The sequence below is a fragment of the Canis lupus genome, chromosome 9 (assembly GCF_011100685.1).
Source record: "Canis lupus familiaris isolate Mischka breed German Shepherd chromosome 9, alternate assembly UU_Cfam_GSD_1.0, whole genome shotgun sequence".
NCBI lineage: Eukaryota > Metazoa > Chordata > Mammalia > Carnivora > Canidae > Canis > Canis lupus.
In genome coordinates this window covers 25,434,230-25,459,956 of record NC_049230.1, presented here as the reverse complement: position 1 = coordinate 25,459,956, position 25,727 = coordinate 25,434,230, and the positions used below count along the sequence as shown (strand labels likewise).

General features: G+C 45.3%; 1 protein-coding gene and 1 long non-coding RNA gene across 3 annotated transcripts in view; one reads left to right on the top strand and one right to left on the bottom strand.

Moving 5' to 3' along the window:
- Positions 1-949: 949 nt before the first annotated feature.
- LOC102151806 lies at positions 950-14,356 on the bottom strand. The gene is made up of 3 exons (XR_005364041.1): positions 14,230-14,356; positions 12,210-12,283; positions 950-2,361 (listed from the first exon to the last, which is right to left on the bottom strand). It is a non-coding gene; the product is annotated as an uncharacterized LOC102151806 (long non-coding RNA).
- Positions 14,357-14,749: 393 nt separating this feature from the next.
- ZNF652 (zinc finger protein 652) overlaps positions 14,750-25,727 on the top strand; it is a 66,147-nt gene continuing 55,169 nt past the window's right edge. For both annotated transcript variants that reach the window (XM_038547616.1, XM_038547619.1), the window contains exon 1: positions 14,750-14,876. The gene's annotated coding sequence lies outside the window, so the exon portion shown is untranslated. The remainder of the gene's footprint in view (positions 14,877-25,727) is intronic.

Genomic DNA, 25,727 nt, shown 5'->3' with positions numbered 1-25,727 from the left:
GTGCAGAATTTCCCACGGGGGAAACTGAGTCACAGAACAGGGGAACTTGACCTAGGTCTTATAGCAGAGACCCCTCCCTCCCCTCCCATCCGCTACTCAGTAGGCCATGCTTATCCTTCCCCAACTGGGGCAGATCTTGTCAGCTTGGAGGGGAGCCAGGGAAGGTGTAGATTCTAGCAAAGAGAACTGGACTGTGGCCAGGACAGCAGAGTGGGTACCCTCCTTGCCAGATGCTGCGGGCATCATGAGGTCAGGCTCTTGGTTTCGCGTCTCCCTGGAAGGTCCTGCCATATGGGTGGATCTTCCCAACCCCCTGAGGGAGGCCAGCACTGCAGACGTGCAAAATGCCCAGCGCTCTCACATCAGAGGCCATGTTCAGCATCCCAGGAGGGGAACAGTCTTGTAAAGATGGGCCAGGCCTATAGGCAGAGGGACAGACAATGGCTCAGAGACAAGGAAAGTGGTGTGTGTGTGTGTGCATGTGTGTGTGCATGTGTGTGTGCATGTGTGTGTGTGTGTTTGCATTTGTTCACCCTAGTCTCCTGTGGTGACATGCCACTGCTTGCCAAGATGAGATCAAAGAGAGAAAGACTGGAAGAAAATGTGAATGATGACCTGATGCTTGGGTGGGGGACTGAGCGGGACCCTATAAAATGCATGGACCCAGTCTAGCAGTTGGGAGCCCCAAGAGAAGTGAGGGCGTGGCCTGAAAAGCTGCAGGCTGAGACTCAGCCTGTAGTTGCCAGAGTCACCTTCTCTGCTATTTGCTGTCCACCTAGAGAGTAGCAATCTTTGGGAACATCTTTTGGCTTAAAACAGAGGTGAGATGACACAGAAGAATAGACCATGGAATCTGGAGCCGAGATTCCTGGGGGCCTCCACAGGCTCTCAGATCCTCAGTGCCTCCCAGAGTCAGCCAACCAGCCAAGCATTGCTTTATCAAGTGTTTATTTAGCAGCTATTATGTGCAAGGCACTCTGCTTGGAGCTGTGAGTGTAGATACATTAGACATGGCCTCTGTCTGGGGTCCCTGGTTGGCTCAGTTGGAAGAGCAGGCAACTCTTGATCTCAGGGTTGTGAGTTTGAGTCTCAAGTTGGGTGTACAGATTAATAAACAAATAAACTAAAAAAAAAAAAAAAAGACATGTCCTCTGTCCTCAGGAAACTCTCTCTGGAGAAAGACAAATCTTCCCTTTTGGCTTCACCTCCACTCCACAGAATATGACACCAGAATTCCCAAGGCATCTTCTTCCTCCCTGGCCCTCCTTGGCTGTGACTGCACTGGCCTCTGCTGTTCCAACGGCCACCTCTCCACATTCACATGGGAACTGCGCTCATCTCGACACCCACCCAGCTGAACCATTCAGCTTCCAGCCACAAAAGTCAGCTCTTGAGCTTGCCACAGTGATCAGGTCACTCCAAGAGGCACTGTTCTTTGGTGACCCTACCCTCTTCCAGGCCAAATGCAGCCTGTTAAAGCCTCTACCTGTTTGCCTGCTCCTGTGGGTGACCCGAAGAACCTGCACTGGCTCCCTATTGTTTAGCAGATACAATGTGAACTTTTGGGCTCTTTCCCAAGGCCTGCCACGTGTTTCTAACTATTATTATTATTATTATTATTACCCAACAGTGTCCCTTCCCATCCCCAGCACACCAGCGTTTGCAGTACAACTCTACTTCTGAACAAGAGCGAGGAGCTCTTTAAGGGAACTATTTCCAAGTTTATAGTTGATTTATTGAGCAAACATTTACTGAACGGCAGCTGTGTACCAGGCACTGTGACAGGTACTGAGCTGGCTCTGATGTGACTAGGATGCCTCCTGCCCTGGGGGAGCCCATGAACTCTCAGGGAGGACAGACACCAATGCTGAAACTAGAATGGGGTGTGTGTGGTCAGACTGGATGGCCACCCAGGGCCCGAGCGTCTGGGCTGGACTTCCACGGCAGCTTCATAGATCTCTTGTACTCCGGCCTGGATTCTTCACAGAGCAGAGTGTATCTTGCTGAGGAGGGGGGAATATTCCCACAGGATGTCCACGTGGTAAGACCCCAAAAAAAAGCACCAGCCCCCATTCTGTCCCCCCACCACCCCCACTGAGAGGTGAGATCCATCCAGAAAACAACCACCTTGTTGTGTGTGAAATCCACTCTCCTCTCTTCTCTGACGGCACTGCCCATGATGGGTTGTGCTATCCTGTCTCATTTTGAAACTTGTCCATGAATGAAGGCTCTGACACCTCATGAGGTTGTTGGCTGTTGAGTCAGTGTTTAACCACTATAATTGGTAGAAACGTCTTCCAACTGTCTCACCCAGACGAGACAGACACTGCAAATTCCACCCTCTTGCTTGTCGGCCGCCCTCTGCAGAATGGAGAAAACAAGGAGTCATAAAGTGCTCCCTACTCCAAATGCTCCAGAAAATCTATAAAACCGACATAAGTAAAAAGCCTTTGGATTCGATGACTCTACTCTCTTAGTGTCAACCTCCCAGGTGGGACTGTTTCAGAGGGTCAGAAGGGCTGGGGAGGGGTGTCTGCCTGGGGCACTCTCCTGGGTGACCATTTCTCCCCACTTGGTGCCTCTGTCACCTGGGGTGATATGCAGGGTCAAGGAACTGAAATGGGCCCCAAGAATGTTGGGGGTGGGTGGGGGACCGGGCCGTGCATATAAATTGTAGTGCTAGAGGGTTCTTTTTTAGGTGTGCCCGGTAAAAGTGAAAGTGGTTGGAGGTCTATAACAAGAAAAGCAGTAGAGAAATAAAATTTTCAAATTTTATTGATGTAAATCTGTGGGAGTTTCCAAAATGGAGGAGCAACTCACTATATTGGAAAGTTTCCTTCCTTCTTTCCTTCCTTCTTTCTTCCCTCCTTTCCTTCCTTCTTTCTTCCCTCCCTCCCTCCCTCTTTCCCTCCCCCCCTTTCCCTCCGTCCCTCTCTCCCTCTCTCCTCCAGAATCCAAACCAGTGAGTTCCTACAGAAGTATGTCTTCATCCCTCTAAAGCCACATCCCAAACCCCTTCCTCTTCTGTCCTCCAGCCTCAGCCCTATCATCCTTTCAGGTGGAGCCAAAGCCTAGCATCATCCTTCATGCCATCTTTTCCCTAATCTCTGGTCAAATGCTCCTTTCTCTGAATTCTCATTTAATTCCATTAAACTCCGTAGCCTGGTATGATTACACAGCATCTCGTGCTCCCCCGCTTTTTCATGCACACGAATCTTGTCTCCTCAACCAGGTTGCAAACTTCTACAGAGCAGAGGCCGTTCCTTACGTTTTGAACTCCTTCCGAACACTGAGCACAGGGCTGGGTACGTAATAGGCCTTTATCAAGACATCCATTTGCCATTTACTTCTCATTAAACATCCGAGAATTCATACAGGGAATAGTTTCATAAGTGTAATAAATGTGAATAAGCCTTTATTTGGGTGGAGTAACCATCATATACAACATCAGAGAATTCCTGCTGGAAAGAAATTTTGTATCTGATGTGTCCATGGGAGAGCCCTCAGGTGAGTTTGGAGGCTCGGTAGGTGCATCTGACTCAGTATTCCGGAACTCAGTTACATGAATGCAGTGACTGTGGGGAAACCTTTGCTCAAGACGATACCCGACATTGGCGTGCCTATTACAGAGAAACCATGAAACCAAAGAATGTGGGAAAGGCTCCCCCAAGATCTCCAGCAACCAACACCTGGGAATTCACTTGAGAGTGAAGAGCAGGGCCATGGATGGGGTGGTGGTGGGGGGATACTATGAGGTTTGAAGCCACTGCAGCTCCTGTTCCTGTGCTGCTTGTCTCTAGATCCATTTTCCAGCTGAAGAAATCGAGACCTGGAGAAGAAGCATTTTACACTGTGGATATGATGGGACTATTATAAAACTTTGATTTGTGCCTTTTTCTTTCTTTTTTAAAAAATATTTTAATTTATTTATTTGACAAAGAAGGGAAAGAATAAGCAGGAGATTAGAGGCAGAGGGAGACGCATACTCCCCACTGAGCAGGGAATCCAATGCGGGGCTTGATCCCAGCACCCCAAGACCATGACCCGAACCAAAGGCAGACCCTCAACCGACTGAACCACTCAGGCACCCCGATTTGTGCCTTTTTCTTTTGTGAATTTGAAACACTGCCATGCCTGATTTCCTTCATTCTTCATCTCTCACTAGGAAAGGGGAGGGAAGGGGAGGAGAGGGGAAGGAAGGGGAAGGAGGGGAGGGAAGGGGAGGGAAGGGGGAGGGAAGGGGAGGGAAGGGGAGGGAAGGGGAGGCGAGGGATGGGAAGTCTCCCCCAGTGGTTGTTATCAAAGGAGAGATGTGGCTGGAGGGGTTGCAACACATCCAAGGTGCAGGTCAGGATAAAAGCTCTAGTCTCTAGGGACCTTTATTTCACATACCAGGGACCATGCGGGATGCAAAGGGAGTTCAAAGGTGAGGAGAAAGATCCCGTGCCCTCAAATGGCTTATAGTCCAGGGAGGGAAAAACAGGTCCTTTAATGGGAGTGCATATGAAATGCAGGAAAGGAGCCCCAGGAAAGGCTCCACAGAGGAGGTATTGTTTGATCTGAGACGGAAAGGATGAGAACTTTGCCAGACAAACAAGTGAGGAGCCGGTGTTCCAGGTGGAAGAAACAGCACATGCAAATGCACGGGGAGTAAGAGAGACCTTGTGAGGCTCCTAGAGAAGTTCAGCATGGAAAGCTTGGCAGGCAGAGGGTAGGGGGTGGGGGGCAGATAATCCAAAGCCCTTAAATGCCTTAGAGAGTAGCTCTCGTTTCCCTGTAAGTAATGGGGAGCTGTATTAGTTTTCTACTGCTGCTGTAACACATTACAACCAACGTAGTGGCTTAAAACAACACAGATTTATTATCCTACAGTTCTGGTGGTCACATGTTTGGCAAGGCCAAAATCAAGGTGTCGGCAGGTGGTGTTCCTTTTGGTGGCTCTAGGGGAGATCAGTTCTTGGCCTACTCATTTCTAGAAGCTGCCCACACTCCTTGGCTCATGTTCCTCTCCCATCTTCAGAGCTGGCACTCACCTCATTCGGACCCTTGCTTCCATGCCACATCTCCCTCTCTGGCTCTAATGCTCCTGTCTCTTTCTTCTAAGGACCTTGGTGATTACACTGGACCCACTAGATAATCCAGGATGAAGTCTACATCTCAGGATCCTTAACTTAACCCCACCTGCTAAGTCCATTTTGCCAAGTAAAGTACCATATTCACAGATGCCAGGAATTAGGATGTGGATATCTTTAGAATACGGACATCTTGGGTGATGGCACTGAGGGGGGCACTTGGCGGGATGAGCACTGGGTGTTATGCTATATGTTGGCAAATTGAACTCCAAAAATAAAAAATAAAAAATAAATTTAAAAAAGAATACGGACATCTTTAGGGAGCCATGGTTCTGCTTACCACAGAAACCATTGAAGAATTTTGAGAAGGCTGGGGTGACTGAATTGGGGTCTTAGGCTTCAAGGTTAAAACAGCAGGCTCAAAGGTCTAAATCTGGGCTGAATCCTGAGTCCATTGTGAAAGAATTCTGTAACCTTGGATCATTTCCTACTTCATTTCTCTCTGCCTCGGTTTTCTTATGTATAAAATGGGACTGCCTCCCACAAAAGGGCAGTAGGAAGGATTATATGGGATAATAGAAGTGAAACAGGACAGTGGAAAGCACTCAACAAATTGGGAACACCTTGGTGCTCGGTAAGTGCTAAGAATAGCGACCTGATCAAGAAAAGGCCATTCATAGTCAATGTGATGAAAAACAAAACCTAGCCCCCTAGGGGGCCCATTTCCCCCAGGACCATCTGCATGATAGGGAAGGAGGTATCCAAGCACCAGGGGATTCTCGGGACCAGAGGAAACATGCAGCTCCTCGGAATGGCACACTGCTCTGTGGAACATTGCTTCTTCCTCTCTGTTGGTATAAAGACATGAAGGATAGAGGCTCCCCTGATCTGTTCCCATTTTATGCTGGGTTTCTGTCTGGGTGTTGGATAATACTAAAGAGTTGATGACAGTTTGTCTTAAGCGTTCTTCTGTGAGATCTCTGAAATGACCATTTAGTTCTATGTGAAATATTTCTTTCCTGCCTGTTGTTGGATATGAACCTCCCAGCAGTTTACCTACAAGTAGGGTTGCCAGATAAGATATAAGACAACCGGGCAGCCCGGGTGGCTCAACGGTTTAGTGCTGCCTCGGGATCGAGTCCCACGTCGGGCTCCTTGCATGGAGCCTGCTTCTGTCTCTACCTCTCTGTGTGTGTGTGTCTCTCATGAATAAATAAATATATAAGACAACCAATTAATCTGAACTTCAGATAAACAATGATTATTTTAGTATTTAGTACTAAGTGTTAGGTACTACTTTGTTAACCAGATTATTTTGTTAACCAGAACATTCTCTTCTCAACTTCACCGTGTAACACTTTACTGTATGCTCTTTGATGCAGTCTTCAAAGTTCTGAAAGTTCTAGTACTTGCAGGTGACTTTTTCTGAAGTGGCACAGGAAAGGGAAGGAAGGCTATGGTTCTGGAAGGATAGCAAGGGTCAGGAGAATGAGGTCTCATCCCTCTTATTTCACTGTCATGAACACAGATTCTTCTGCTGCTCAACTCTGAGATTCAGACAAGCTCAGCTCCTGCTCTGGATCTCACATGTCTCCTTTATTAATGGAGAGAAAAACCTAAAGACCACCAGGATACCTTGTTTACGTATATTGAGATTATTTGTTTAAAAATGTGCTGCACAATGCAAGGTCTAATTGTCTTTGATCTTGACTAGGAGAATGATGATGACTCTCACGGTTTATGGGATGCAAATGAAAGCCTGTCTTTGGACTGGGTGCATATAATTTGAAGTACTCACTGTTATGCAAAACACATAAAATGAAATAACAGTTGAAATCTACAAAGCTGGCCATTGTTGGCACTCAGGTATGCCCAAGGGTTTGGCTCCCAGGCTCAGTCCCTTGTGACCCCCCCCCCCCCCCAATGTAGGATAACCCTCCTTTTTTTACTGGCCTTGGGTCTTTGCTCTAAATTTCCCTCCTTGGTCTGTGGAGGGTAGCCACCTGGAGTCCTCCAATTTACCTTGTTTGCAGCAGAGGCTGAGCCTTGCCACTAGTTAGGGCTTCACAGATGGTCACTGGTCACTTCCAGGTCACTTCCTGGTCATCCCCAGGTCACTCTCCACTGTCAGACACTATTCAACCTGATGCTCTCAGGGAGGGCTTGAGTTTTCACATCAGGGGTACCTGGGTGGCTCAGTGGTTGAGCCTTCGGCTCAGGTCATGATCCCGGGGTCCTGGGATCGAGTTTTCACATCAAAGTTGGTTAGGCATTTCTGGTGACTGAGTTCTACATTTCTGTACTCATCCCGTTTAAATACCATTTCTAAATAAATGCAAAAACTTATTAAAGTTCATGAAGCCCTAAAGAACCTTGGATTTTCTCCCTTTGTAAATGAACTAACCTGTCCAGCCAGTGGCAACAGGCCCAACAGTGCAAAGATTGTGTCCTCTTGGATTCCCATTACTTCCAGAAAAAGGTGGCCCGAGGGGCCAGGGAATTAATGACTTAATGCCTACAAAGCTCTAGGAACAACTTGCTGCAGATAAGGTCTCATTATCGTTAATTGTTATTATTATTGTTATTATTGTTATTAACTCAACTCATAGAAAAGTTGCCACAGCTTTGTTAACCACCTCAGGTCAGGGGTTTAATTAATACTTCCTCTGAATGCCAGAGGCCCCAGGCTCCATGTTCCCGCCCCCACATCCGGGCCCTACCTCCTCGGAGCTCCACCCACAGGGTCCTCTCCACCCCCAGTCTTCCTAGTCCTTACCCGAGCAGGTCTGTCTTGCTTCGCTCCTGCCAACAGCTCCTCCCCCGCATCCCGTACCAGCCCCAAACACCCTCCTGCCCCTTGACTGCCCCTCCCCATCATCTCACATACATCCTTGAACCTTGTCTTCCCTTTCCGCAGTTCCCTAGCCACTCACACACACTTCTTTTGGTACCCAAACAGTTCTCGAGATTTTTGAGGGTTATGAAAGTTAAGAGAGGGTCCCCTGACTCACAGCCCCCTCCCCCAACTTCCCCCTTTGCAGCCCTCATTTCCTGCACCGCGTCCTGGGTCTCCCATCCCACCTCCGTGAGAACCTCAGGATTGTACCTCAGGTGGTGAGGCCGGTTGGGTGGGTTGGCTGGTTTAGGGTTACAGAGCTTGGCACTAACTCACAGCCCAGTACAGCTGCCTTCTTTAATTAATTAATTCCAATTTTTAAAAAACCATCACTTCAATTGGACCTCAGTGCATGCCTCTGGGGCACATGTCACATCAATTACAGACAATAATTAAGCTGCCTAAAAGAATCCGAGAGCCTCTTTAAAGACTCAAACACAATTCGGACCTAACTACCTTAGATCACAGTGCTGGAGACAGACCCTGAGGCAGAACCCCCAGGGGAGGAATTGGGCTGCTATAGTTCCAGATAGGAGGATGTTCTCCCGCTGGGGTTCCTGCCCTCAGCTGCCCACATTCCGTAACCTAAGTCCTCTCTGCCTTGGCTTAAATACGTGGAAGTTAAGCTGTTGCAGGTGAGGTGGTGGTGGCCTTGCTTCTCTGGGATCATACCAATGCCCCTCAAATTCCAAGTCCCCCTCTGCGCTGTCCTAACAGGCTGTCTTGCTTGGATAAAGATGAATCTCAGGCCTTCTAACAATAGGATGGGCACTGAGTGGATCTGTCCTTTTTCCAACAGTAGAGATGGTAGAGGCAGACTGAATGGAAGCTTTTGCTTTAGGAAAAGGTTTGAAGATGTCACTTAAGGGCAGAGATAATTTCATAGTAATGATTCTTGAGTCCCACCTTGTGTGACACTTGGTATATGTTCCGGGAAAGCTGACACAATGTGGAAGACAAAGAGCCAAAAGAATGAAAGAGCCTGCAGCACTACTACAGTACTTTTTCATATGCAAACCAAGTTAGGATAGGACGAGCCTAAGACTTTAGCCTCATTAACATTGCCCTTTCTAACAAGAAATTAAAAAAAAAAAAAAAAGTAGACCAAGTAAACATAGCTTTCCTGATCTATTTAACTCACTTATTTACTGGCATATGTGAATTGACTGTGAATAATTTTGTCCCTTCATGTTTGCTTGAATTGTGGCTGTCCATTGGAGTCCAAACTTCCAGAGAGCAGAGATCACATCTGTTCTGTTCATTTTGCTTTGTATGGTATCCAGCAAAGGGCTGCAGCACAGTGTCATAAGTCCAGGACTTGGATCCTGGAGACCCAAGTTTTAGTTCTGGCCATGTGACCCTTAAAATCCAGGCCTCGTTATTATTTGCTGTTAGAAAGAAAGAAAGAGAAAGAAGAAAGAAAAAGAAAGAAAGAAAAGAAAAGAAAAGAGAAAGAAAATGGGCAGGGGGTGCCTGGGTGGCTCAGTCAGCTGAGAATCCAACTTTCTTTTTTTTTTTTAAGATTTTATTTATTTATTCATGAGAGAGAGACAGAGACATAGGCAGAAAGAGAAGCAGGCTCCATGCAGGGAGCCTGATGCAGGACTCAAGACTCAATCCCGGGGCAGCCGGGGGGGGGGGGGGGGGGGGGGGGGGGGGGGGGGGGGGGGCTAGCGGTTTAGCGCTGCCTTCAGCCCAGGGCATCATCCTGGAGACTCAGGATCAAGTCCCACTTCAGGCTCCCTGCATGGAGCCTGCTTCTCCCTCCGCTTATGCCTCTGCCTTTCTCTCTCTCTCTCTCTCTCTCTCTCTCTCTCAAATAAATAAATAAATAAATAAATAAAATCTTAAAGAAAAAAAAAAAAAGACTCAATCCCCGAACCCCAGATCACGAACTGGGCTGAAGGCAGACGCTCAACTGCTGAGCCACCCAGGCATCCTGAGAATCCAACTCTTGATTTTGGCTCAGGTCACGATCTCAGGGTTGTGGGATAGAGCCCCGAATCAGGCTCCAAGCTCTGCACGGAGTCTGCTTAAGGATTCTCTCTCTCTCCCAGGCCCCTCCTCTGCTCACTTTTTCTCTATCAAATAAATAAAGTCTGTTTTTTTTTTTTAATGGAAACATCATTTTCTGCCCTTCCTACCTACCAGCATTGAGGGAAGGATGAAATGAGGTAATGTAGACTAAAGATTTGTAGAAATTGTCACATGAACATGGCTTTTAAAGAATTATAAAATGCATTTTGATGTACAGAGACCATAGCTGTAGAGGGCTATGAGCCAAATGATGGCCCAGGCCATGCTGCAGCTGAAACCAGGCTTTGACCAAAGGGACACTGGCTATCCCAATAGCCTCCCTCATCTCTATCCCCAACCAAAACAGCTGCATTCATGGATCTGGACTTTAGGGTGTCTTCTCTTTTTCTTCTAGGACATCCTGGCATTTATTTTGCTTCTTCACTAGAATTCAAGCAGGGGTGGTAGGAAGTGAGGGGGCACAGAGTGAAAGTGCCTTGAAAGTGAATCCCTTTAAGATTGGACATAAACATACATACACACTGCATGAGGGCACGTATGCATGCAAGCCCTATGGCAGAAAAGCCAAAAGTCCAGCTTTCTGAGCTATCTATAAACACCATCACTTAGAGAAAAAGTGGATAAAGCAGGAGAGTCCAGGCCAGCTTTATCTATTCTGTAAAGGGGGCAGTTTCTTGTAGGAAGGGCTAAACAATAGGAACTGGATAGTGATTCTTAGCAAAGGAGTGGTATTGCAAGATATTAGCAAACAAAGTCAACTTTCTAGAATAGAATCCTAGGTATCAGACCTGGAAGACTCTAAAAGCCGGATAATCCCATCTTTTTTTTTTACAAAGTGTAAAAGGTAAAGGGATTTGAGCAAAGGTTGCAGCACTGCAAGTATGAGAACCTATGAGCCCATGGCCAGGGCCCCCACCCCCAGTCTAGTGTACAGGGACTGGGTTATATTAATGAGGTGACAGGGAGCCACAGCCACTACCCCTGTTTAAATACAGGTGGTAAAAACTATCACTAACAGTGGGTTTACTCCTGCAAGTTTGGGGAGTGAGGAAATGCAGTGAGCAGGGAGCTTGTATCAGACCATCCAAGAACCATATATGTATACTGCTATTTAAATGAAATCTTTGAAGGTTTTCAGAACTGTCAAAGTGTGCAGAACTTTATACTAAAACTTTTTATTTAGGGGCACCTGGGTGGCTCAGTGGTTGAGCATCTGCCTTTGGCTCCGGTGGTGGTCCCAGGGTCCTGGGAACAAGTCTTGCAGGGAGCCTGCTTCTCTCTCTATGCCAATGTCTCTGCCTCTGTGTGTCTCTCATGAGTAAATAAATAAAATCTTTAAAAGCACATTTTTTAAATAAAACTTGTTTATTTATTTATGTATTTGAATATAGTTGACAATGTTACACTAGTTTCAGGTATACAACATAGCAATTCAGCTTCTCTCTACCTTATACTGTGCTCACCATGAGTGTAGCTAGCATCTGTCACCATACAATCCTATTTACAGCATCATTGACTATATTCCCTATGCTGTGACTTTTATTCCTGTGACTTATTCATTCCATAAACAGAAGCCTATATCTCCTACTTCCCTCCCTCCATCTTGCTCAAGCCCGCATTTCTTTCCCTCTGGTTACCATCAGTTTGTTCTCTGAATTTTTGGTCTGATTCTACTTTTTGTTTGTTTATTCATTTGTTTTGATTTTAGATTCTACTTCTAAGTGATATTATATGGTATTTGTCTTTCTCTGACTTAGTTTACTCGGCATAATACCCTAGGTTCCCACTTGTTATAAATGGCAAGATCTCATCCCTTTTATGGTTGAGTAATATTCCTCTGTGTGTGTGTGTGCGTGTGTGTGTATACTAAAACTTTTTTTAAGAAATGGCTTCTACTGGGTTTTGTCCACTGCCTTAATGAAGAAATCAGTGAAAAACAATCCAAGGCCAGAATACCGGGGATGACTGAAGCCTGATCTTACATCCAGTAAGGCCAGGTGTGGGTGCTAAATGTTGCTTGCAATGACTGTCAGGTGTCGTGCCAGCAGCTAAAGAAGAGAGACTTGGGATTAGCAGTCTGGCTGAGGGCAAATGCCCTCTTCTTATGACATGTCAAATGAGGACACTGATTGGCAGCCCCCTTCTGTGGGTAAACGCATGAAAAGGGAGAGTTGAGGGAAACAGAGGAACTGAGATATCCTTACCAGCCCTGTGGCCCAAGGCCTTCCAAAGTACTGGTCACCAAAGCTTCAGATACACAAGGGCAAGTCCTAGGGTCCTGGAGAGAAGAAAAGGGGGGAAAAACATGAAAGAAAGGAGATAAAAATGTAGAATTGAACATTAAAATTATTCTCTATCACATGCCAAGGCTACCTGTTTTTACCCACAGGAATATGTAGCAGTCTTTCAGAGTCAAACCCTCCATTGTTTTCTGGGTTGAGTGGTTGACTGAGCCATTTAACATTCCTTGGCCCAAATTTCCTTCATTGGGAATAATACCTGCCCTGCCTGCCTCACAGGGTTGTTGGAAGATCTCATGAGATAATGGACATAACCTCCCTGCAGAAATCATAAAGCACTCGTCAGGTGGAAGGTAATAATATTACTATTCTAATTACTAGGAGCCCTTCAGAGGGTTGGCCTGTGGGTGTAGAGTCATAGATACCTGGAAGGTTACCTTGCTTCTTTAGCCATAGCTCTGCACACTGGTCTGCCTGTCAGGGCAGAGTAGGGAATGGATTAAATGTCCTAAAAGCACAAAGAGGCGAAACTACCTCTCAGTCAGATGTTTTGGGCTCACCAGTCCCTGTGGAGGCCAAGTAGTTCTTTCTTACATTAAATCTAAGTCTTACTTTTAAAAAAATTTTTTTTTTTACTTATTTATTTAAGTAATCTCTATACCCAAGGTGGGGCTCAAACTTACAACCCTGAGATCAAGGGCCGCGTTCTCTACCAACTGGGCCAGCCAGGCACCCCTAAGTCTTTCTTTTTATTACTTATGTATGCTTATTTCCTCCTGCTCTGCCTGAATATTTCTCTCTACCTGCTGAATTATGATGTCACTTTTAGTGTTTATCCACCGAAGACACTCACTATTGAGGAACACAACCCAAAGGTGCCAAATTACACTCCCTGGAGTGTGGAGTCCAAGTATAATAAAGACCGAGCATCTGTTTTCGGAAGGGGCCAAGGACAGAGCTAGCTAGCCCTGGAACCCTTCTGTGTATCAAGTTCCAATCTCTTCCCTAACCCTATCCCAGATTCAGGTCATCTTACTTGCTACAGGGATTTTTTTAAGGGAGGGGGAGGAGTGGCTATTTTAGAGAAGTAGCCGCATCTGTATTGAAAAGGTGTAGAGAGGTAGGTCTTAAGACAGAGATATTTGTTAAGGGTGCTGCTAATAATGGAAAGAGGATGAGGAGTTCCAATGGAGAGAAGATTTAGGGAACATCAGGGAAGTATGGTTTATGGTGGGAGAGGGTCATGCTGACCCTCCAAGTTGCTGTCTTGGGTCCTCTCCACCCCCCTAAGGCCTTCACCTTGCCTGCCTCACTTCCCCTCTCTGTACTCCAAGCACTTGCAATTATGGACACCCTCTCTTGGCTTGGAACTCGGACAAATGCTACCTTGTTAGCTAATAGTACCATTAATTATATTAATGATTAATAGCTAATTAGTCATAATGCTGTAATACTTTCAATGGAGGGTTCCTTTCTTGCAGCAGCTCAATGTCTCAAGCACACACACATATCCCCTTTCCTATTCCTGGCCACAGAACAAACGCGGCTCTAAATTTGTTTTTCTGATCACTCTGGCAATCTCTAAATTTCTCTAGTTTTTATTAGCTGTTCCATTTCCCCGGCGGATGACCCCCCCCACACACACACACACACACACTCCTGCTTCTCTTTTGCTTCCTTCATTTCTGCCTTCTGTCACTCACCCTACCCTCCAGCACCAGAGGCCACAGTCAAGATTTTTTTTTACATTTCGCTTCATAAGCCGAAGAAGGCTCCTCTGCTTCTAAGTCTCACTCGGGCCCACTTTCCTACTTCGTCCCCCCCTTTTTCACTTCACCTTGCCTTAATCCTACCCCGCCCCTACTTCGGGGAGGCTCGCACCCTCCGCCCCAGGCTCCCTCCCACTCGGCGTCTTGGCTTCCTTTCAGCAACCACGCCCCCAGACCCAGGGCGAGCGGCGCGCACGCGCAGTGCACGCCTTTACCTGGGCGCTCGGCAGTGGGCGGAGTGGGGGAGGGCGGGGGTGGAGCGGGAGTCGGCGGTTATCTGGGCGGCGGGGCGCTCACATTGTGGCAGCGGGGAGAAAAGGTGCGCCGGGGCCGGCCCGAGGGGCTGCGCATGCGCGCCGCCGCGCCCAGCGGCCGGGATGCCAGGGGGGCGGGCGGAGGGAGGTGTCGGCTCCCCGTTGGGCGGGGGGGGGACGCGGGGGGGCGGGCGAGGGACGCGGGCGCGCGCGCGCTCTCGCCGCCGCTCGCCCTCCCTCCCTGCCCCCGGCTCCGCACTCACAAGCACACACGCACACCCCCTCCCCTGCCTCCCTGCCTCCCTCCCTCCCTCCCCGCGCGCCGCCCGCCCGCCCCGCCGGCCCCGCTCGCCCTCGCGCGCTCGGAAGGGAGTCGCGAGACGTCGGAGCGGCGGCCACGTAGCGCTGCGGCGGCGGCGGCGGCGGCGGCGGCGGCGGCGGCCGAGGCCGGGTCTGCGGAGCGGCCCTGAGGACAGACGTTGGGCGGGGGGGAGGGGCCGGCCCGGCCGGCGGTTGTTACTCGAGCGCCGCGGCTGCAGGCCCCCCGCCGCAGGGATGGACCGCCGAGGCGGCGGTCGGGGCGGCGGAGGCGGAGGCGGCCGGCCAGGGTGAGTAGAAGCCCCTGCCCCCCACGCACACGCCACAGTCGCGGCTGCGCCCCTTGCAGCAGCCCTTCCTCCCCGCTGCCCGCCGGGCCGGCCGGGGCTCGGGCGCCGGGTTAACCCTTCGCCGAGGCAGCTGCGTGCACTAGGCCGGAGCAGCCCCCATCCGGCGGGGAGGCCCGGGGCGCTGCGCTCCTCTGGCCGCGAGCTCGGGCCGGGGGCGCCCGCTTGTGCCTCCCCATCCCGGACCCAGGCGGGCTCCAGTTTTGCCGAGAGCCCGCTCGCCTCGAGACACGAGGGGAGGCTGGGGTTGACTGGGTTAGCGGGCCGAGGGAGGCTTTGCACCGGTCCTCCTGCGAGCATTCCCCTGCCCTGCAGCTGGCGGCTTGCACCCTTTGCCTCCCCGGCCCTGCGGTTGCGCCCAAACCTCCAACCCCTGGGAGTATTGTGCTGCCTGAGATAAAATGCATCCAGTGTACACCCGCCCAACACTCACCCCAGAGGGTAATGCAGACCTTTCTCCACCCCCCACCTTCTCCTCCCCTCCAATCAGACTCTACTTAAGATTCTTAGATGGGAAACACTAAAGGTAGTGACACCCCCGTTACATCTGCACATAACATGTTCATTGTAGAGGGATGTCTCCTGTACAAATGATAAATGCCCCTGCCTCATCCTCGAAGTCTTGTCTGCACGATTTGAGATCCCATATGCTCTTCTTTGAAGAGGGCCAGTCTTTGATCACATTTAGTACATCCCTCCCCCACAACACACACACACTTCCTGATTGCCAGAGCAGCCCCTGTCATTGCGGATCCATTGTCAGGAATGGCTTGTGCCAATCAAAGGAATGTGCTTTTGCTTTTGGGGAAGGGTTCTTTCCATAACCATGTTCTCAGGATGGCCCTGCGTGAGTCTGTCTTTGATTATCCCCATGTTCAAGCATCGTTATCATAGTGTTTTCCTGATCTGCATCTCCCGTGTACCCTCAGTAATACCTGAGTGGTGCTTTTTTTTCCTCAGTTGATTAGATACATAATGGTGTGTGGGCATTTCATTTATTTTGTTGTAATATTTAACTTCGATCGTCAAGACATAGTAAATAAATAGGGTAATGTTTTGGGAAGAAGGTGTATTTTTTTTTTTTTTTCTTCTAGAGATGGCCAGGCCTGTATTGTTCTGGGAATGGCAACTAGCACATGCTTTGTTGACAACATGTGTCTGCTCAAGGAATGAAGAGCTGCTGTGGCTGGCATGTGTGTGTGTGCGCTGAATGCAGGGGATGTTCCCGCGTAGGGCTGATTTGAGAGTGGTCAACTGCACTGTGATGGTTAGGACTGGCAGGCAGGTTGATTGCCCGTATCAGGACTGTGCACATGTATTCGGATAGGGACTACCTTTAGTGTAATTTTGTTGAAAATGTTCACCTCTGAGTTTTAGTGATTCTGGAAATGTCTCCTTCAGTGGTTCCTAACCTTTCTTTGGGATTATGGAAGCCTTTAGGGTCCTCTTAGTGAGGACACATCATTTTGTATGCAGTTATACCCCTCTTGAAGCTAGTCCTGGGACATCAGGTTGAGATCCATATTATGCAAAAGTGAAAGGAAACTTGAGTTTTGTTTCTTAAGGATTGGCATTACAGTACTTTGAGCAGTAAGCAACAAAGTAGATTATATGTATCGTTCCTTGTGTTTTGTTCTTTGATTACAGCAGGTTAGGTATTTGTAAGGTATCATTCCCTGTCTTCCTATAAAAAGGAGATGTATGTGAGAATTTCAGAAAAGGTTAAAACTGGAGTCAAAATAATTTGTCTGAATTTGACCAGTTGATGATATATGTTCCTTGCACTGTATTCTAAATGTAGCAAATTTCAACAGCAAAGTCAATGGTCTGTTTCATGATGCCTATCCATAATGTGTTGATTGAGGTTGATTTGATTTCTTAAAAGAAGGGTTTATCATCCCTGTAGTAGAGCACCTGCTTTGTGCAGATTTTTTCAACTTTATTAAATATGATTTCATGTCTCTATTCAAGATGACATTGCCATCAGAATTATCCATTTTAAACTTTGTTCTAATGGAAAGATCTTAATTGTAGTTAGGGAATTCTGTCTCCATGTTTAGGATCTAGAACTAGGGATGAACGTTGCACTATTCCATCAACAAGCAGAGGATAAATATCAGCTATTCTTGTTTAAATCACTCTGCATCCAGCTTTTGCTGTTTGATTATATTTCAATCAAGCGAGACTTATTCCAGCTTGTGATAGTGTTGTGGTGGGCAGTGACATTAAAGAAACATAGTCTCCAGCTCTTCAGGAGCTTACAGTTCTGACAATACTTTTTACCTAAGGAATCCTTTGGGACCTTTTTTTTTTTTTTTTAACGTTTTTGGGGTTCTGAGAGGCTAAGGATTTCATGATATTAACAGCTTTTTGGAAGGCAAGGGAGCCTTGGAATCTTGCGTAGAACCTATTCCACACACACGAAGAATAGCATTTATTCTGATAATTATGCAGTGTATCCTATGAAGTTTGAAAGCATGCTGAGATTGCAAATATTGCATCTTTTATTATCTAATAAACATGCTTGAAGTGGCTTGTATTACAGGTTATATTTTTTGTTCATGTCATGCCTGAAGTTTTACTGTCAGAAATTATTTGCCTATCCTAAACCCAAACCATTTCAAAGTTGCAAATATGTTACTTTGTCAGCGTGGTATAGTGATAGATCACTAAAATCTCAGGGGACAGTGTGCTTCCTTGATTTAATATTGCAGAACCTCTTGTAACCAGTCACTTACCTAGTTAAACACCCACACACCACAGAGCAGCTGATCATATAACATGTATGGCTGTGAGAACAGCATTCTGTCTGCCAGATTCAGAGCTTGGAAGCTGGAAAACAATTGCATGGCAGTGAAACACTTCAGGAGTAGTAGTGCCAGCAGCTCACTCATTAATACAAACAGCTTGCTTTAGTTTCTTCAACACTCTTCTTCAGACACCCTTCCCTTAGGAGGTTTCAGAAGAGCGGCTCCTACTCAAGGAAACAGCACCTACTTTCTGCAACTGTGGCCTCAAGATCTGATTCGTGACGCCCAGAGCTGTTTCCATTTCTGCTCTAAGTATGGGAAGTAATCTTGTAGTGTGGTAAGAAAATACTTTTCAAGTTTGTAGGGAAAAAGTTGATTAGTAATGCTACTGATGTGATTTTGTTTTGGAATGTCTGGAGCCTATCGAAGAAGTAAACTGTAAAAGTGAACTGTTAAAAAAAAAAAGTCACCCTTTACTCAGGGTTTTAGATAATTTCAACAAAAATGTGAATATACTCTGGAGTTTCATTTCCCTTGTTGTAAAAAGTCAGTTAAAGAGACAGCCAACAACAACAATAAAAACCCCTGTGGATTCTCTTATATTTTGTACCATTGCCTTTGGAACTAGTTACTCTAAAGGAGGTGATTGCATTTCCTTGCAGGGAACTCTTGGATCTTGTGCTCCAGCTTTAGGTATGATAGTCTTCTCAGCTACTGTCCCTATTTCTGACAGCACTTGAATTTACTTTGATAGAAGGAAACTGTGTTGCAGTCAGTGAATTTAGCTGAAGGAGGATCAGGAAGCCTTTGGAGCTAGGCAGAACAAGATTTGAATCAGCTCCACCAGTTACTGGCTTTACAGCATTGGGCAAATCACCTTGACCTCTCTGGCCTCAGATACCTCAACAGTAGAATGGGGTTTGTTATAGGGATTAGAGATAATATATGCAAGCTGCTAGCATGGTTCCTGGCACATGTATATATTAAGGACTCAATAAATGGTAGGACATGGCTGATGTGGGAAATAGAGATCATTTTGGCTAATGAGAGATCTGGTGCTGCGATCTGCATACTTTCATTTGTGCAGATTTGGGATGAAAAAATTGCAAATATTTGACTTGGAGCATACCTAAGTCTTGCAGGTGCAGCGTGCTTATGGGAACTTTGATTTGTTGCTCTATGGCTGGCTGGACGTGGTGGAGACAGTAAAACAGCTCCAGATTCTGCAGTGATACCCACAGGCTGTGCTTGTTTCAAGCCTATTCAGAGCTTGTGTGGTGAAAAGGGTGTTTTAGGACATTAACGTATCTCAATGAGTTCTGTGTCCAGAGTTGAATCACGTGCAAAGCCTTGTGTAAATTTTCATGGTTAATGCAAGCCATAAAGTGCTTGGTAGAATCAGTGAAGACATCAGATGCTTATTTTAGTTAATCTGTTTGTTTATATAGCAGTTATGTTTGATTTAAAAAAAAAAAAAACACTTATCAACATTTTCTCCCAAAGAATTCCCATTGCTCTTCTGAGGTTTTGATCATAAACTGTTATTAGGGTTATAAGTTTGAGTGCCTTAGGCATTTTTGCTTTGGTGGATGAAGGAAAGAAAAGTCTCCTTACCTGTCAAATTTTATCAACTCTCCACTTTAGGCCTATACCTACAGATTGTGTGTGGTATCCCTAGCCTTGTTTTTAGTCTGAAAAGTAATTTTATGGTAAAATATGACTTTTTCCTCTTTAAAGCATAGTTTAAGAGATTCTTTTGGAAAGTAGATTCAAGGCCATGTATACAGTTTTTTTTAAATTTTTTTTAATTTTTATTTATTTATGATAGTTACAGAGAGAGAGAGAGGCAGAGACACAGGCAGAGGGAGAAGCAGGCTCCATGCACCGGGAGCCCGATGTGGGATTCGATCCCGGGTCTCCAGGATCGCGCCCTGGGCCAAAGGCAGGCGCCAAACTGCTGCGCCACCCAGGGATCCCCATGTATACAGTTTTATTCAGTGCAGAGAGCTTTTAAAATAGAATTTATTGGGTCCTGTAGAATTACTCTGTCATTTTTGTAGGATATCATTGTGATAAGTCTGTGAACCCACAAGAGTTACCTAGAGACTTTTCAGATAAGGTAGACACATCAGTAATGCATTAGGATTTACCTCAAGGGACTCTGCTAATCCTTATTTTCTTTTATTGTTGAGCCACCTCGGGGCTTTCCCATCAATGGAATCAGTCACTAGCATTGGATTGCTGATAAAGAGGGATTGGCAAAGAATGGTTTTAGACTTGCCTTAGATTTTGCAGAACACTTGAAAAAAATTAATCTCGGCCACATGTATAATAATAATAAGAGCACTTATGCTGCGTGAGCCCAGACTGACTAAACAAATAAAATTTAGATGATTGAGCTACATATTTTTTTTCTCAACTATAATACATTTTGCTACATAAACTTTTTCTGGGGAGGAGGGTTCTATTTGTTTCTTAACTTATTTGTTCTGGTTTACTAGAGTCAAATGGCCTAGCAGAGATTTGGTTGCTTCTGTCAGTTTCTTGATAAACTCCTCAGTGTGTGGTGAGAAGGGATTGTTGGAAGAGAACAGAAATAGAAATGATGCAGAGTATGGCTGTAGGGCCTTATTTCTTGATCTTGCTAGGCATGTAGCATCAGAGGGTTCTTACTCTTCACTGGATTTCACAAAGATATACAGTGTTGGGTGATTCCTTTTGTCGTTAATGCTAGTGAAGAATAGAGTCTTTAACTGCTTTGGAATTTAGACTTTTCAGCTTTGGAATTTTGATTCAGTTTTGGAAATTCAATGGACTACAACTTTTTTTTTTTCAAAGATTTTATTTATTTATTCATGATAGTCACAGAGAGAGAGAGAGAGGCAGAGACACAGGCAGAGGGAGAAGCAGGCTCCATGCACCGGGAGCCCGATGTGGGATTCGATCCCGGGTCTCCAGGATCGCGCCCTGGGCCAAAGGCAGGCGCCAAACCGCTGCGCCACCCAGGGATCCCTGGACTACAACTTCTTAATTACACTACCTGGCTTACAAAATGAGACTTACCCTAGGTCCTTATGAATTGTTTTCACCCTTTCAAATGTACTATATTAATGTATTTTAAGTAATGTCTGTGGCCTTTGAACATTGAAATATATGGTGAAGTGTTGGGTTTTTGGGTTTTTTTTTTTTTTTTTTGAGGTGATGAGAAGAGTCTGTGTGTGCTCTTAATTGCATAGATGAATCTGTGTTTTTCCCCCATTTCCTCTTAAGATTGTGGCCCAGGAACGCCTGGGTGGCTCAGCAGTTAAGCATCTACCTTTGGCTCAGGGTGTGATCCTGGACTCCTAGGATGCAGTCCCACATTGGGCTCCCTACAGGGAGCCTGCTTCTCCCTCTGCCTATGTCTCTGCCTCTCTCTTTGTGTGTCTCTCATGAATAAATAAATAAAATCTTTAAAAAAAAAAAGTCTGTAGCCCAGATGCCCAGAGACTTTTCCTGTATGTAATATACTATTAGAGCTGGGATTTGAAGTTACCTTGCCTGAAAGATCCTCCTTGTAGAACCCTACAGTTTTCTTTCTAGCATAAAAAGCATACAAATTCATCTAAATAAACTCAACAAAAGTTTGGAAAAAACCTAAATGTGTATCAGTATAGAATTGGATAAATAAATTAGGGTACATTCATGCAGTAGAATACATTTTATAGCTGCAAAAAAGAATGAGGAAACTACTGTTGTGGAAAAATTTCTAAGCTGTGTATAAGTGGAATGCTTTATATACTCATTTGTGTATGGTGTCCTTCGCTCAGAATTAAGTTTATACAATTCATATTTTCATGTGTAACAATAATTAGTTTTCCCTCATATAATAATCTGTTGTACACATATAATTTATTTGTCCATTCTACCATTGTTGCGCATTTGGATTATTTCTAGTTTGGGCTATCATGGGTAATGGTGCTCTATTCACTGTGTTTTCTTCTGTACTTAAAATTTTTGATCCATGTGAATGTATACCCACCGAATATTTTTTTTGTTTAAAAAGTATTGCTCAACAATCCATAGGGAAATTATAATGTCCTGTGTTTTTTAATTTTATTTATTTATTTATGAGAGACAGAGAGAGAGAGAGGCAGAGAGGCAGAGACACAGGCGGAGGGAGAAGCAGACTCCATGTAGGGAGCCTGATGTGGGACTCAGTCTCTGAACTCCAGGATCACGCCCTGGGCCGAAGGCAGGGGCTCAACCCCTGAGCCACTCAGGGATCCCCCTAATGTCCTGTTTTAAATTAAATATTGAAATAGTTGCTGGGGCAAAATAGTTTTAATTTTTTTTTGAAGTACATTCTTAAAGACCTAGCCTGGATTTTTACAGTACTAAGAGAATTTCCAAGTCCATCTGAGAGCAAACCCTATATACTTTTATCCTTAGAGAGGGGTTAAGTATGACAGAGAATGTTTTTAAAAATAGCTACAGGGACGCCTGGGTGGCTCAGGGTTAGGCGCACCTGCCTTCGGCTCAGGGTGTGATCCTGGAGTGCCGGGATGGAGTCCCACATCGGGCTCCCTGCATGGAGCCTGCTTGTGTCTCCCTCTGCCTCTGCCTATGTCTCTGCCTCTTTCTTTTGTGTGTCTCATGAACAAATAAATAAATTTTTTTTAATTTTAAAAATAAAAAAATTAAAAATAGCTACATATTTTGAAAGATTTGTCTTTGTAACTGCTACATGGTTCTTTTCATTGCATCATTTCATAATAATGATATGATAATCCTTCCTGAATTGCTAATTATTAAAAATGTTTACTTAATATTTTTATAACTGTGGTATACTTAAACTTTTTGGGAACCCAAGGTTTTAAACAAATAGCAACATGAGAAATTTACTTAAATATAGTTAACTGATTTGGAATATTGTGAAGTGCCTTGGGTCTGCCGCCCAGCGGGGGCGAGAGGAGTTGGGGCAGGTAAGGTGCTCCTGTGAGCCCAGGCTCTGTAATCATGGCTGGGCGCCATTACTTCTATTGAAAAGTGCATTTGGTCACTTTTTTTTTTTTTTTTTTTTTTTTTTTTGCTGTACTTGCACTATTGTCATTTTTTTCCCTCTTATTGCCCAAACATGGAAATAATGATTAAAATATAAACCTGTAAAGCAGTGGTTCTTGGGCAGCCCGGGTGGCTCAGCGGTTTAGCGCCGCCTTCAGCCCAGGGTGTGATTCTGGAGACCCGGGATCGAGTCCCACGTTGGGCTCCCTGCAAGGAGCCTGCTTCTCCCTCTGCCTGTGTCTCTGCCTCTCTCTCTCTCTCTCTCTCTCTCTCTCATGAATAAATAAATAAAACCTTTAAAAAAAAAAAAGCAGTGATTCTCAACCAAGTGCAATTTTGCCTCCAGGAGACATTGGGCAATGTCTGGAGATATCTTTGTTTTTTTGTTTTTTGTTTTTTTTAATTTTATTTATTTATTTATGATAGTCACACAGTGAGAGAGAGAGAGGCAGAGACATAGGCAGAGGGAGAAGCAGGCTCCATGCACCGGGAGCCCGATGTGGGATTCGATCCCGGGTCTCCAGGATCGCGCCCTGGGCCAAAGGCAGGCGCCAAACCGCTGCGCCACCCAGGGATCCCAATATCTTTGATTAACACAGTGGGATCTGGGGTGTGCTTCTGGCATCCAGTGGGATCATCCTACAGTGCACAGAACGATCTGGTCTAAAACGTTGGCTGTGTGGAGATTGAGAAACACTGCTATAAAACAACTTGCTAAGTTGATGCTACAAGGCAGGTAGCAGTTTTAGCATTGACTTTGTTAGATTTGACACATGAAAGTCATATTTAGTTTAGTCTAGAGAAGAAATAAGCTAGGATCTTGTCTAAATTGTAATAAGGTTTTAAATATGAAAACTGATTTTAGTATAAGCTTTAGCAGACAAGTCATCTTTAAAAAAAAAAAAAGATTTTATTTATTTTTTCATGAGAGACACACACAGAGAGAGGCACAGGCACAGCCAGAGGGAGAAGCAGACTCCATGTCGGGAGCCCGACGTGGGACTCGATCTAGGGTCTCCAGGATCACACCCTGGGCTGAAAGCGGCACTAAACCACTGAGCCACTTGGGCTGCCCTACAAGTCATCTTTAAAAAAAAAATTTTTGTTTGTTTTTGTTTTTTTTGTTAAGTAAGCTCTACCAGCAACGTGGGGCTGAAACTCATGACCCTAAGTCTGAGAGTCACATGCTGTACTGACTGAGCCAGCCAGGTGCTCCTAGTTATCTTTTTAAAAAATAGACTGCTTATAGTCTCCTAGAGGGTAGAACCAGATGATTTTGGAAGACAGTTTTTGGGTTTTTTAAAAAGATTTTATTTATTTATCTGACAGAGAGAGAGCACAAGCAGGGGGAGCAACAGAGGGAGAGGGAGAAGCAGGCTCTCTGTTGGGCAGGAAGCCCAATGTGGGGCTTGATCCCAGAACCCTGGGATCTTGACCTGAGCTGAAGGCAGATGCTTAACCAACTGAGCCACCCAGGTTCCCCTGGAAGATAGTTTTTATTTACAAGATTATTCAAAGAGAAAAAGTATTTATTATATGTTACACAGCATGAAGACTTCTTTTTTTTTTTTTTTCCAAAAGCAGATATATTTGAACTTTTATAATCCTAAGGTATATCTTGTTCTCCTCTAAAAGAAGATATTTGGGGCGCCTGGGTAGCTCAGTCGCTTAAGTGTCTGCCTTCCACTCAGGTCATGATCTCAGGGTCCTGAGATTGAGCCTGGCATCACTCCCTGCTGGGTGGGGAGCCTGCTTCTTCCTCTCCCTCTGCCTCCCCACCCTGTTTGTGCACGCACGCTGTCTTGCACACTCTCTGCCTCTCTCTCTCAAATAAATCTTTAAAAAGAGAAAAAATATTTGGTGGTTTGACATAAAATGTATTTAAATCTTGTATAATGCGGGACACCTGGGTGGCTCAGTGGTTGAGCATATGCCTTTGGCCCAGGGCATGATCCTAGAGTCCCGGGATAGGGTCCTGCATCGGGCTCCCTGCATGGAGCCTGTTTGTCCCTCTGCCTGTGTCTCTGCTTCTCTATCTGTGTGTGTCTCTCATGAATAAATAAATAAAATCTTTTCAAAAAATTAAATTTTGTATAATGTAAGTTAAACAATATTGGTAAGAGATGCAATGTTTTAAATTTGGAATATACATGCATAGTACAAAATTTTTCTACTTTCAAATAGCTACTTTATTTATTTATTTATTTATTTACTTATTTATTTATCTATCTATTTATTTATTTATTTATTTTTTACTTTACTACTTCCTGTCAGGTTGTGGTAAAGAATGTATACACTTCTGGGGCACTTGGGTGGCTCAGTTGGTTGTGTCCAGCACTTGGTTTTGGCTCAGGTCATGGTCTCAGGGGCCTGATGTCAGGCTCCCTGCTCAAGGGAGTCTGCTTGAGAGTCTTTCTCTCCGTCTCCCTCTGCCCTTCCTCTCCTTCCATATCACACGCACACTCTCTCAAATTAATTAATAAATTATTAAATTAATAAGTAAATAAAATATTTTTAAAAAGGAATGTATACACATCTTTTTTAAAAGATTTTATTTATTCATTCATGAGAGACACACAGAGAGAGGCAGAGGCATAGGCAGAGGGAGAAGCAGGTTCCATTCATGGAGCCCGATGTGGGACTCAATCCTGGAACCCCAGGATCATGCCCTGAGCCGAAGGCAGATGCCCAACCGCTGAGCCACCCAGGTGTCCCAGAATGTATACACTTCTGCATCTATTCCACCTTGTCAAGTATTAAAACAATATCCAAAAGACAGTTTGTTCTGCCTACTCGTCTCTCTTGAACCTTTTTGTCCACTCAAATGTAAAGTTAAATTTTCTTTTTCTTTGAAGATGACTTCTGTCTCTAAGATCAGGTGGTGCAGTGAGCACTAAAAGATTTGTCCACAGAAGCCAAATATTGCAGAATTGGTTGTTTTCATTCCAGAACTATTTATTGAATTCCCTATAGGACTGTTTCTAAAGCATTTTGACTGTGA